The following is a 15,682-nucleotide window of genomic DNA, read 5'->3' as shown; positions in this document are numbered from 1 at the left end:
ACATGCCCGTGTGACTAGCCCGTGTTCCCTAAATATGGCCACAGACGCCCGTGTGTCAGGTTGTGTGCTAGGTCGTGCCAATCCTATAGGGTATAGTGACTTATGCCACACGACCAAGTCACACGCCCGTGTGCTAGGCAATGTGGAGCATACTAACTTCAACTCTAATTCAACACCAGGGGACACACGGCTGTGTAACTTGACCGTGTGCCAAACACGGCTGAGACACACGCTCGTGTCTCTGCCCATATGGACAAAAATAGGCTATTTACCAACCCATTTTGCCACCCAAATTTGCATACAACTATATCAAATCAAATGGCACCAAAACATAGCATATATAGGCATTCATCTAACTCAACCAAGCATAAATCATACCATTTCAATACTGTCAACAACAAGTCTCACATGTACTGTGACAGCCCTATAGTGACCCTAGTCGGAAAGCGGTTTCGGGACCGCTAAACCGAGTCACCAAATTATTTGAATGTGATATTTATGGTCTAAAATATGTGAATATGAATGTGCGAAAATTTTAAGCTTCGATTTAGTAAATTGCATGTGAATTTAGTCAAAAGGACTTGTGTGACACTTTTGAAATGTGATAGGCTAATCTACAAGGATCTAATAGTGCATGTAATCAAAAGGGAGGACTTGCATGTCAATTTTCCCCCCTAATATGTAGTGGCCGGCCATGAGCATGGGTGGACAAAGTGTTATGGCTAAAAAAAAACATGTCATAGACATGTTGGCTTAATGCATTATGTAAGGAAAAAATAAAATAATGAGCATGGTAATTAAATAATGAAAGGGAGGAGTGATGAAAGAAAAAAAAAATGATCTCATCCATGCCCCCATTGCCGTGAGTGGAGGGAAAGAAAAACAAAAAAAAAGAGTGTTCATCCTTTAGTTCATCCTTGGCCGAATAGAGGAAAGAAAGGAAGGGGAGGAGCTTGAGAAAATCGGCTATGGTGATTTGCTAGACTAAGGTATGTTTGATGTTGTCCATGAGATGCATGCATGTTTTAGTTGTTAGCTTGAGTTCTACCTAGCCCATGGTCTAAATCTTGCTATGTGATGAAGAAGATACCCGGCCTTGGGTGTTGTTTTCTTGGTTGGTGTTTGATGCTATGGTGGTTCACTAGATTAAGGGATGTGTTATGTTGCTTGAGGTGTTAGATAAATTTGAACTCATCACCAAGCTCTTTAAGCAACCCAAGTTAAAAGTTTTGATATTGAGGTATCTTGAGCATTCGGCCATGGTAGGAAATAGAAGAGAAATAAGGTTGTTGTTAGATGAAGTAGAGTCTAACAAATGAGCTCGTATGTGCATTAGTTGCTAGATGGAGAAGAATCGGCTAGCAAGTTGTGTGCTAAGGCCGAATATAATTTTGTATATTATGGGTAATGCATGTGTTGAATCAATGGAAAGGGAGAGGATGCTTTAATGGTGTATATATGTGTATTAGCCAAGTTTTTAACTTGAAACAAATGGTGTTTAGTCAATACAAGTGACCATACTTGTAGAGTGTATTAAGTGTTGCAATCGGCCTTATCATAGATGTGTATGTTCGGCCACATAAATGAGTACATGAGCTGATGGGTATGTTCGGCCATAGGTAGCCTATTGATGGCTTTAGCTTGACTTAGAAAATTTGGCTAAGGGGAAATATTAGCTAGTATGTTGAATTCGATTCGTGATTTCGTACATATGTGACTCTAATGTCTAATGTATATATGGGCTAAGTACCTTGAGCTTCTCTTTTGATGTTCGAATGAATTGTATTAAATTGCTTGATGTGATTAAAAATGTGTATGATCATTATGTATTTGAGCTAAAAGGTGGCCATATGACCTATCAAACTCCTTGTCATATTCGGCCATAAGCTAGCAAAATGAGACTTTAATAAGTTAAATTTGTTTGAATTAGCTCAAGAGCTTAGGGAACCACAGTTGGATAAGGGAAAGGAAAAAATGATCGAATAGCCGTTGAAGTCGTTCGACAACATCCGAGGTAAGTTCTTGAGTAATAGAGCTTAAATTATGATTTGATTAGATCATGTTTTAAGCAAATCAAAATCATGCTCTTTGTGTGTGGCTATTGAGCCGAAATTGCAAGTGTGAAAAGTGCCTTGTGTTTGAGTTTTGCTAATGAAAATGAAATCTGAATGTGTCATGATTTATTGATAAATGTGCATGGTTATTGAATGATGTCCGGCTAAGTCCCAAGGCTTTGTGCTAAGTGCTTATATCCGGACTAAGATCCAAGGCATTTGTGCGAAGTTACTAAATCCGGGTTAAGTCCCGAAGGCATTTGTGCGAGTTACTAAATCCGGGTTAAGTCCCGAAGGCATTTGTGTGAGTTACTATAACCGAGCTATGTCCCGAAGGCATTTGAACTAGTAGCTATATCCGGTTAAACTCCGAAGGTACGTGATTCGGGAATGAATGAACTTGCTGTAAAAATTTCAGTTAATACGCTTGTGAAATCCCGACAATGAGGTATGTTTCGTATGTGCTTTGAGTTAGTTGAGCCCTTACAAATAAGTATTCGCTCAGTTGATAAATGAGCTACCGGCCTTTGGCTAAGTTGATCTTTGTGTATGAATATAAGGGTTGGTAATGTGAAGTAAGTCTAATATTGAGAATTTGTGCATATGAAATTATCTGTTTAGCTACATGAATGCTATACTTTGGTTGTGTCTATATTCATGACTCAAACTTACTAAGCATAAAATGCTTACTCCGTTTCTTTGATCCTCTGTTTTATAGATTTTGGTTCTTCAGCTATCGGACTCGGGATTTTGAAGTCGAAGTCTCCCACACTATCAAAGCTCCTTTCGGTATATTTTTGGTTGGACTTTGAAATGGCATGTATAGGACTACCCTTTTGTTGTAGGTCATGTACCTTTCGGTTTTGTGTAAATTTGGATAGCCATGCGAAAATGGCTTAAGTATACTTTGGGCATGGTATTATAATCATTGTATGTTGTTCATTAAGAGGTATGGAAATGTTTGGAAACAATTAGCCATGGGGATGGTTAATCATGATCATATTTTGTGCTATTTATGTTAAAGGGCTAGTTGAATCATGGAAACTATGAAATAGGTAAAGCCTACCTTAAAGACAGATGCTGACAGCTACAGTGACGTGGATGTGAAAAATCACTAAAAATAGTAGGAATGGAATTAAATAGTGAATAAATTATGTAAACGAACCTTGACGAGTCTATTTTCATAGGAAAGTAACGAAACAATCATATGAACAGTATGTTAAGAGATATTTAAGTTTTCGTGAGACAGGGCCAGAACAGCTTCTGGAGTCCCTGTTCGGACTTTGGAAATTCTTTATAAATTGACCAGAGATAATTAGAAGTCATGCCATATATTTACAGATTCCTTTTTGAGTCTAGTTTCTGTAGAAACAAACGGCATCAGTATTGAAGCCCTGTACAGGGAGATATCCAAGTCGTAATGCGCAAAGGTCAGTATAGTCGATCCCTGTAACATGGGGGACTTTAACTAATAAACTGTACTAATTGGACCGACCAAAAATTCTAGAAAAAAATTTTCAGATGCATATATGAGTCTAGTTTCAGGGAAAAATCACGAAACTGATTTTTGAGTTGTGGAACTCAAGATATGATTTTTAAGGTGACAGTGACACAGTTAGCCAGCTGTCTGGAAATTTTTAAAATGAACTGTGCAAGTAAGTGGATTAAGCCCGTTAACCCCTCGTGTCCGACTCCGGCGACGGTCTCGGGTACGGGGTGTTACATGTACCACAAAATGATATTCCATTTTATACCAAATTCATATTTCCAATTCAGCTAAATGGACGCTTTCAAACATGCATCAATTTACCTAAACCCAAAAGCATACTAATTCTCAATTCATCAACCATTTGACATCCACAATACCTATTATCAACAAGCATCACATATCCATCATTTAACACATAACCAAAGCCATATGCACCATTTTATACAAAAAAAAAAACCAACCAAATTAGGCCAACTCTCATTGCTATATACAAAGCATAATTTAGACATTTACAAGCCAATTCAAATGACCAACGTCATTACCAACCCATATACCAAAATGACCAAACTCCTATACGTGCCATACACTTAAAACACTTAAGTTCAAAAGTACCAAAGAGATAGTAGGATAGTGTGACGAAGTCTCCGACGGTCCTAGAATTCGAGCTAGCTTTGATTTCACTATACAATATAGAAAAACTAAACAAAGTAAGCTATAAAGCTTAGTAATCCCTATGAAAATAATAAGCAAAATTCACCATTTAATTATCATTCAAAATATGCATATAACATACTATAAAATATTTAATCACAATATTAACATGTATACAAATCACCTATTTAACAATGAAATCATTTCTTCCATATGTTCGATGCATATATAGTTTTCGTACATACCTGTATTGATATGTATCTATTTCTCACCATTTCATATCTTCGATATACCCGTTGAACCATTTGGAATAATACAGGATACTCAAGAATCTCTCACCCTAAGTGCCAAAATATATAGCCGAAGCTATCTCAATATCATATCTCAATAATGCTCAATCTTGAGATATCAACGGGTTTACTCACACAAGCTGATGGTCATGATGTAACTACACGGTGTTGCTCACACAAGCTGACGAGAATCCGCAACACATGCTGGATAACTCAGCCACCGGTAGGACGTACGGACTAGCACCCAAAACAATAATAACCCCTAATGACAAGTCATCCATATCCTAATCTATTCCTAAGGTTCAACAAGGGTTTCCAATATCGAATCTTCGTCGAATAAGTCTGCAATGTCGTGTTCACAATTTATACAATAGTAAAGCATTTATAACACAAATCTAATAATACTTATTACATACGAACTTACCTCGAATGCAAAAAAGGTAAATTAAGTCGATTAATCCGAAACCTTATTCTTTCCCCGATCTAAACTTGTATTTCGCCTTTCTTGATCTAAATATAATCAAAATTAACTTATTTAATAATCTATTTATTCAATTTAATCCAAAAACACACATTTAGGGAAAATTTACATTTTTCCCCTAACATTTTAATATTTTTATAATTTAGTCCTTATTTCATAAAATTACAAATTCATGCAATTCAACCAAAACCCATGCTAGCATAATTTCAATTAGGCCCCTAGCAATCCATATTTTTCATTTATTTCACAATTTAACCACAAAAATTATACTTTTCATAATTTAACCCCTAATTGGACTTTTCACTAAAAATCACTTTATAAATGTTGTTTATCTCACAACAAAGATGCATTTTCTACCATTAAACATCAAAATACATCAACATTCATCAATGGAAAACCCTAAACCTTTAACAGTTTTGCAAATTAGTCTCTGGGCTATCTAGACTAAGCTGCAACAATCTAAAAAACATAGAAATCATTAAAAACGAGACAAAAATCATAACTTAATTACCTATACAAGATTGACCAAATAAAACCTAAGTTTGGCTTTCGTCTATTCAAAATTCGGCTAAGGAAGAAGATGAAAGCACCAAAAATTTTGTTTGTTTTATTTTATTAACCTTAATACATAATTTACTAAATTAACCTTTAATATAATTCATTAAAATCATTTAATATAAGTTCATAAATGTCCACTAACATTAATAATGGTCTAGTTACAACATAAGGACCTCCACTTTAATATTGCATAGCTATTAGACACCTTTAGCTTGTAGAACATAAGTTTTACATTTTACACAATTTAGTCCTTTTTATTAAAATAAACATTCAAACGATAAAATTTCTTAACCAAAATTTCATACAAACATACTATAATGTTGTAGACATCAAAATAATAATAAAATAATTATTTCGACTTCGAATTTGTGGTCCCGAAACCATTGTTCCAATTTGACTAAAAACAGGCTTATTGTTATTATTCATCCAACAATCTCCAAAATGTCATTGACCATATGGTTGACACTCAGGTTTATTGTTTCTCACGCTACCAACACTCGATACTGATGTAGCTTAAGCTTTAGGACTTGAGTATTGCTTTCCACGATCTCTGTTTGGATACCCGATTGAAGTAATTGAACGAGTATATGAATCTTTTGATTTGTTTGAAAAAGACTGATACGATTTATCCATCGATCTTTTTCTCAAATCTCTAGCCTCGAAATCTGCCTTTCTCTTTTCTTTGCCAAGTTCTTCGACTTTACAAGCTCGGTCAACTAGCACTAAGAATTCTTTCAACTCTAGAATCCCAACTAGCAATCTGATATCCTCGTTCAACCCATCTTCAAATCTTTTGCACATAATGGCTTCATTTGAAACAAATTCTCGAGCATACTTACTGAGTTCAACAAACTCTCACTCATATTCAGTCACAGACATACAGCCCTGTTTCAGCTCTAAAACTCTTTGTGTTTTGATCGATAAACCGTTGACTGATGTATTTCTTTTCAAACTCAGCTTGAAAGAATTCCCAAGTAACTCTTTCTCTCGGTACCACATGTAACACCCCTTACCCATACCAGAGGCCGGGATAAGGTACGAGGTGTTACCGGACAAACATACAAACATTAAACTAAAATATAGGCCATAAAATTTCATTCATATTTCAAAACATTCATTCACTTACACATAGTCCCTTATTTGAGTCTACGGAGCCCAAAACATACTTTAGAAAGGGTTCAGGACTAAACCGAGAACTTACGAAAATCTTGGAAATTTCATGCTTTAAGGTTCCACACGTCCATGTCCCAAAGTCGTGTTCCATACACGGCTGAGACACATGGTCGTGTCTCTACCTGTGTGGAATATACCTAGGGTATTTTCCAAGCTTTGGTCAACCTTAATCTCTTACACACTTATACATTTATACCAAGATTATCATCTTACCAAATATCTTTAGCTTAAACATCAAGCATTCATATTTAAAGCTAGATCATATCTTTATAAAATACCACAATTCAGATCATGAGAATAACATGTTTGCTCGAAACATTTCAATTCAACTCCATAACCAACAAGCATTACATTGAGACTAGTCATATATATATATATATATACATGTCATGATACATATCATTCTCTTTCTGTTTTCTTATAAACACATATCATTTATTTCATTATATCAATATTTCATATACCATACTTTCCATGTATTCCACATAAATTTATTTTCCTCCTCCTCCTCTCCATTCCACATCCTTAATGTATATAGCATTCTTGTAAGTACGATTGCTATTTAAGACCTCGTAATTAATATTTCAAAGCAATTTCATACTAGAAACTTCTAGAATGCAAGTTTTGCAACTTATTCAATTTAGTCCCTAACTTCAAATTGAGCACTTTATGCATAGAATTTCTTCACGAAATTTTCACAAAATCATGCAATCATATTATAGACCTCAAAATAATCATAAAATAATTATTTCTATCTTAGATTTTTTGGTCCCGAAACCTCTGTTCCAACTAGACCCAATTTTGGGCTATTACGCCACAGACACCGAAGTATTCCACCATTGATACGCAATGTCCCTCAGACGTGATATGACATATTTTAAACACTCTGATTGTGTGCAAGAAAGTTCATCAAATGATCTGATAGTGTTTTCAATCCAAAACTCGGCTCTCTTGGGATCGTCGTCAATATTAGCTCTAAACTTTTCAGCTTCGTGTTTTCGAATCTTATCAACTGGCCACTTATTTAGTCGTAAAAGTTCCACACCTTGAGGAGCTACAGGAACCTGTTGGGGATTAGGTAGGGGTGGAGGTTGTTGAGTAGCCAGATTTGTTCGAACAAACTCCGTAAACCACTCATTCATCATCTAGAAGAAGGCTTCTTTAGCCTCTCCTTGGCTACCCGATATGGGTCTCACTCTGATTGCACTACTCTGTGAACAGAGGTAGCCGCATTACTTTCAACATCATCAGCTACAGCTCGATTGGGATCCATTTACTATACAAAAACACGATTTAAACTATTAGGAGATATCACACTGTCACACGTTATATATGGCATGTATAGCTAGATTCTCACATACGTTATGTTAGTTCAAGAATCAACTAAACCGTAGCTCTGATACCAATAAATGTAACACCCCTCACCCATATTCAAAGCCAAAATAGGATTACGGAGCATTACTTGACTTATAAGACAATTAAATATTCAATTCACTTACAATTTCAAATTTCATGCAAACATCATTCAAACTCAATCACATTGTCCCTAATACGAGCCTATGAAGCCCTAAACATACATTTGGGGTAGTTTGGGACTAAACTGATAACTCGAGATTTTTACAAGACATAGAAAATTTTTCAAACTATAAGGGACACATGGCCAAAGACATGTCCATGTCACTGGCCGTGTGGACATTCGAAATGGGATCACATGGTCGTGTCCCAGCCCGTGTTTGACCCTATGTATCTCTCTAAATTGGGTCACACAGCCAACACACACGCCCGTGTGACTAGCCCGTGTGCCCTAAAAATGGCCACAGACACCCATGTGCCAGGCCATGTGCTAGGCCATGCCAAACCTGTAAGGTATACTGACTTATGCCACACGACCAAGTCAAACGCCCATGTGCTAGGCCGTGTGGAGCATACTAACTTGATCTCTAATTGTAACACCCCAAACCCGACCCAGACGTTATTGTCAAATTTGAGATGTCACATTGGGGTGTTAAAAAACAAATTTCGTGAAAATCCGTTCTACGTAAAATCTTTTCTAGGTTCCTAACAAAAGTTTAGTATGTCTGGTTCATTGTGAAAACTCAAGTTGTTTTAGAAAAATATTAATTATAATATTTTGTTATTAGAACTTTAAAACAGTGTTTGTTGCGGAAGCTTTCAAAATGTGTTGCGTAAGCGTGGTGTTTTCAGAAAACATTTGTTTATATTTTCTTGGAAATCCGAGGCCTACTACTACCAGATTGAAATTCAAGTAACTAAATCACCAAAATAAAAATAAAAATTAAAGAGGCCTTATTACATAATGAAACCCAAAATAAAGACTTAATTAATATTAAAGAAACTTCATCGAGTGGCCACCTCTGAGTCTTCCGTCGCCTCGATCCGTCTAAGCTTGGGGATTTCCTACAAAGTTAACAAATGGGTTAGTTTACAAAAACTCAGTGTGTGAAATCCCATAAAAGCATACAATCAGAGTAAACACAATTTGGGTCTAAGCCCTCAGTTTCAATTAGGGCCTTAGCCCCTCTTTCAGTAGTAGTAATAGTCTGGGCCTAAGCCCATTTCAGTATCAGTGGCAGTCAGGGCCTTAGCCCATTTCAGTACAGTATGCAAACACAGAATCCTAGCCAATCCATCTGCTACACACCATCTTCGTACCAGCCCTACACACCATATGGGGATAAAATCGACTCATCCAACCCTACACACCAAGTCGTACCGGTTACGGCACTAAAATAGTATTTGCAGCATAGCTGCCAGTAATAGGCTTATAGCCTTTCAATATATTTCCTTCGAAATCATATATCCCACCCCATGTAATGCAACATGATATAAATGTACATATAGTAAAAATGGCATGCTTAAACAGTCATACATCACATAAGGGTAAAACAATCATCTTACCAAAAATAAGGGTCCAGGTACACTTACCGGCCCAACAGTAGGTCTACAGTAATCTTGGGTGACCCGTGCAACCTTAACAGTCAATCGATGATAATGGGCCTATGGCTCATATTGCTGGCCCATGTGGGCCCACATGCTCATATGGTCCACATAGCCCAAATTGGCCTTAGCCATCTGGTTTACACATCCTAGCCCAATATAACCACACTTTTATGTGATTGATTTTGTGTGGGGTCCATAGGCCCATTGGGCCTACATGGCCTAGTTCGGCACAAAATGGCCCGGTATCGTTTCAGCCCATGAAGACGCTCATGGCCATCTCTTCGACCATAGGGCTAAGTTTTGTCACACGACCTGCCGCACGGGCTCCCACACGCCTGTGTGGTGTCGTCAACCCACTTCTGGCTTTTTAGCCTTTGTAGTTTCACATCCAATGGCAGTGTTACACACACCTGTTATGGGGTTGTAACCGAAACGCTTCCGAGATCAACGCACCTATGATTAACAACAATCCCTCATTAGCCTAAAACCATTGTTAATCCATACCACGATATCGAAAAGGATTCGTTCGATCCACTGTCACTTACCAAACTAACAATCGCAGATCCTTACTAACTTAACACCCACGTACCACTCCAAAACTTCGACCTCCATAAGAAACATTTGATCGATTCATAAGTATTTAAAGTCCAATAAAAACACATCTCACTTAAAGCACTTACCCCAAAAGTGAATAGACCGCTTGTAATGAGAAGAATAATAGACCTAAACTTCCACAATAAAATCCACACTCCTACCAAGATTAGGCCGATCATAAGAAGTATAGACGAAAAGCATACCTTCGACCCCAAAGAGAAAGAGAAGGGGAAAGCCGAAACTTAGCAGTAGAGCTAACAGAGATTCGGCTAGAAAGACATAATGAAGCGATTGTACTTACCTTTACCAATAACTCAAATGACTTTCGGCAATAGTCAATCAAGCAGACTTGGCCAAAGCAAGAAGAAAAGACAGATTTGAGAGAGGGAAGAAGGAGAATCAATGAAGCCAACCGAATCAAAAGCAATGGAGGGGAGTTGATGAGATATTCCACCTAAGGCAAAAGAAAAGGTAAATGCTAATGGCCGACTGGGAGAGGGGAATAATAGAGGTTCGGCAAAGGGTAAAGAAAATAAGGGGAGAAAGATGAGGGAGAGAGAAGAGTCGATCAAGCACAACATAATATTGGAGAGAAACCCAAAATAGGCTAACACAAAAATACTCTAAAGGTCAGAAATAACATTCGGCTACCAACAAATAGCAAAACCGAAGATGCAAAAGAAGCAGAGAGAGTGGTGGTTATCGAAATGGAGAGCAAAAGCTAGAGCAATTTCGGCACTAAGTGGCAAAACTATCCTATGGTCGAATAGCTAAGGACACCAAAACAAATGAATGGTTGAAGAGAAACCCATTTCGACACCAACTCTTTCACATTTCAAATTCCCCATTTTCCTTCCTAATACACTCCTAAAATCCCTCCTAAAATCCCTCCAAGACCAATTCAATCTCCACTTCACTCCACTCAGTAGTGTTTTAGTTACCCTCTACTACCCACACAGCCAGTGCAGCAAAAATAAACACTCACATGGGTCAAAAGGACTTGAACCTCAGACCTCTTGGAACACTCTACACGCCACTTACCACTAGACTAGCAGGCTTTTTCTGTCATGTTTTATCCGTATTTATTTAAGAAGCCTACCTACAAGAGGCAGTGCTTAACCCTTTAAAAACAAAACTTTTTGCACCTGACCAGGCTTGAACCCAAGACTTTTCAAACACTTTCCAAAGCACTTAACCACTGAAACAGACACTCAATTGTGTGTCACTTTCTTAAGTGGTGGATGCATGTTGAAGTGATAAATGTTTGAATATGTTAGATATCCTATTTTATTGTGATTTTAGGCAAAATGTACAGAGGTACTGATAATCAGGGCATAGGTATCGATACCTCGATGTACAAATGTGCAGGAAGTTAGTAGCTTAATTTCGTATCGATACCCTTATTCGAGTATCGATACTCGGGATGAAAATATAGATACTTTTGCTTTGTATCGATAATTTTGCTTAGTTATAAAATTTGAGGAGAAACATAATGCTAAATGGTACCAATTTTCTTAATGGTATCGATAACTATCTTCGTAAATATCGATACCTGCGATTTAGTATTGATACCTACGTGATTGTCTTTGGAAATTTGTTAGATGGTTCCTAAGCACATTTTTAAATTGCTCATAATGTTGATTAATGGTTGTTAAGTCATTTTGGATGTTGCCTAAGGTGATTTACATTTAATACTCCTATAAATGTTTGAATGTGATGACTATTGTATGTAATTGAGACTGTGTAATAATGTATGAGTTTAATGTTTGATGTAGTATCCTATTACTTGGGCTCAAAAACCGAGACGAGTATAGGGTGCTACAAATATGATCTTATTTTATGTCATGCTAACCATTACATCTGTAACACCTTGATGCCCGACCCGATCATCGGGTTTGAGTAACTGAATGTCACATTTGTTGTTAGAGAAACTTCCATCGAGATTGCTTCATTTAAGATCATTTAAACACTCAAAAAATTCATAATACAATCATTACACATTAAAAAACCTTTCCGAGACTCAATTGAGCCTACGAAAACCCAATTACTAAACCGAACATGAAATAGGACCAATTTGCAAAAAAAATTAATTTTCTGAACATGTATTGATACCCTTTATAGGTATTGATACCATTTTTAGTTTCGATGTTCAGAAAAATCAAATTAAATAAAATGGTATCAATACTAAGCTTAAAGTACCGATACTTAAGAACTGATATCGATACCTTTGTATGGATAGCATTTTATGGTTTGATATTTTGCCAAAATTTAACAAAAACCAATTGTATCGATACTTTTGTAAAGTATCAATACTCTAATATAAATTATTGATACTTTAGTTTGGTATCAATACCATTTTGAGATTCTATTTCTTGAAAAACTTGCCTGAAAAGTGCTAATCGATATCTTTACAAAGGTATCAATACTTTAGCGCTGAATATGTCAAAATCCTCCATTTTGGTACCCATTTCATGTGACAGCCCTAAAGTGACCCTAGTCGGAAAGCGGTTTCGGGACCGCTAAACCGAGTCACCAAATTATTTGAATATGATAATTATTGTCTAAAATATGTGAATATGAATGTGTGAAAGTTTTAAGCTTCGATTTAGTTAATTGCTTGTGAATTTAGTTAATAGGACTTATGTGTGACACTTGTGAAATGTGATAGGTTAATCTATAAGGACCTATTAAAGCATGTAGTGAAAACAATGGTTTTGTATGTCAAATACTCCTTTTTTTATACATAGTGGCCGGCCATGATGGTGCATATATTAGAACATGTAGTGAATCTTCATGAAATGTTCATTATTTTATGTAAAAGAAAGGAAATAAATAAAAGAATTACTAAGGATAATAAAAGAAAGAAAAGAATGAAAGTGTGATGAAAACAAGAGAAGAAATCGGTTCCTCTTGGCCGAAATGAAAAGAGGAAGAAGGGAGTGAAGTATTCGGTCATCTAAGGTCAATATTAAGGTAAGAAGTTTTGGTTAATTTTTGAAATATTAGTTAAATCCTAGTAAATTTCTAAGTTCCTTATTGGACCCATGTTAAATTTTTGATATTTGGTGAATGAATATGGGTTTAGGTCATGGTAGATAACAAGGAATGTGGTTGTTGTTCTTGTTAATTTGGATGAATTTTTGGTGGATAGGTGTTTGAATCAAACAAATGATCATGTGTGTACACTAGGTGCTAGTTGAGAAGAATCGGTCACTATATTGGAGGCCATTGCCGAATATGAACTTAGTTATTGTGAGTGATGAATGTGTTTTGAGTTGATGCAATAAAAGAATGCTTAAAGATGTGTTACAACAAATTATATGTTAAGCTAAGGTTGTTAAATTATCAATCTTTCTTCCTAGCCGAATATGTGTTTATAAAGTTGAGTTGTTAAATAGATTTTGAAGTTAGCCCATGCATTTATTTTTGAATTTAAGAAGAATGATACATTCGACTATGCTTTGATGTGCTTGGATTGTTGTTCATTGAGTAAATGATTGAGGAATGGTTAGAAGAATTTGAATGCTAAACTAGTTGATTTGTTTATAATGTCCGATTATGACCATTTATAGAGATGTGAATGAATTATTGTTATGTGAATAAATATTTGTTTGATGATATATATATGTATTTGGCAATGGGATAAAATGTGTATTAAGGCAAGTTTCATGGTGATTATGCTTGTGATGTTGGGTTAATATTCGGCAATATGATTAAATTCATGTATAAGGAAGCATGATAAATTAAGTGGCTCTTTGCTTGTGAATGTGAATTAGATATAAATTAAATAATCATGAGATCGAGTCATGGCATGAATTATTAAATATGATACATATTGAAATCTATTATTTTAGATATAGACTAAATGATATGTGATTGCCAAATGCGATTGTTAAGTGAATAATATTAGTTAAGTACTTAAGCAAATCTATTGTTTCACTTAAGCTTAAGAGCAAAGAGGATCAAAGTCGGATAGGGGAAAAGAGAAAGTAAACGAATAGTCGTGGATATCTAGTCGTCGACCACTTCCAAGGTAAGTTTTAAGTGATTAAACGTTGAGTAAATTCAATCATAATAGGACATAATGAGTTGATTTAATAAGATATGATGTGGCCATGATATGTTTTAAACTCAAATGGTGAGTTCATAAGTGTTTGGACTTGGAAATTTAAGAGCAAATTGTAATATTTTGCTTAGGACAGCAGCAGTAACGTGATTTTAGAAAATCACCATAAATTGATGATGTGGAATTATAGGCTGAATAAAATATGTAATCAAAGCTTAATTAGTCTAGTTTCTTATAAAAGAGACCGTGTGAGCAAATAAATTTCCTATAAAGAGATATTTAAAGTTGAGTGAGACGGTGTCGAATGACTCGAAATCCCTGTTCGGTTTTAGAAAATCATTATAATTTGTACAAAAATGGTTATAAGATAAAATTTATATGCTTAGACTCCTTAATGAGTCTAGTTTCAAATGAAATCAAATAGAACACATTTTGAATTCTGTACAATGAGAAATTTGATTCGTAGTGAAGAGTGGTCAGATTAGTCAAACAGTGAAACAGGGGAAACTTTAAGAAAAATCTGGTATTGATTGGCCAAACCTAAAATTCTGAAAATTTTATGGATAGAAGATATATGAGTTTATATTCAGGGAAAATTAACGGCAATTGATTTTGAGTTTTGTAGCTCCAGTTATAAATAATTTAGTGACTATTGCTCAGGAAAACAGCTTGTAGTGAATATGTGAATTTATTGTAAACATTGATGAAACTATTTGAGTTGCTTATAAGCTGTTGCTGAAATTGATGTATAAGATATGTATATGTGGTAAAGCCGAATGGCTAATGTTAAATATGTATGAGATATGTATATGTGGTAAAGCCGAATGGCTAATGTGAAATATGTATGAGATATGTATATGTGGTAAAGCCGAATGGCTAGTGTGAAATATCTATGAGATATGTATATGTGGTAAAGCCGAATGGCTAGTGTGAAATATGTATGAGATATGTATATGTGGTAAAGCCGAATGGCTAATGTGAAATATGTACGAGATATGTATATGTGGTAAAGCCGAATGGCTAATGTGAAATATGTATGAGATAGGTATATGTGGTAAAGCCGAATGGTCAATGTGAAATATATATATGAGATATGTATATGTGGTAAAGCCAAATGGCTAGTGTGAAATATGTATGAGATATGTATATGTGGTAAAGCCGAATGGCTAGTGTGAAATATGTAGGCGATGTGCGTATATTGTGGCCGAACGACCAAAAGTGAAAGGTGTGTATTATTAAATATTTGATGAGGCAAATGAATTACAAATATGACAGTCGATGTGAATGTTGTAACATGTGATTAAATGTACATGAAACTTGGAAATATATTCCGGGTAAGACCCGATGACTACGTGTAGAGATTAT

Source organism: Gossypium arboreum, chromosome 8 (genome assembly GCF_025698485.1).
Source record: "Gossypium arboreum isolate Shixiya-1 chromosome 8, ASM2569848v2, whole genome shotgun sequence".
NCBI classification, from domain to species: domain Eukaryota; kingdom Viridiplantae; phylum Streptophyta; class Magnoliopsida; order Malvales; family Malvaceae; genus Gossypium; species Gossypium arboreum.
The sequence above is the reverse complement of the archived record's forward strand: the minus strand, read 5'-3'. Positions refer to the sequence as shown.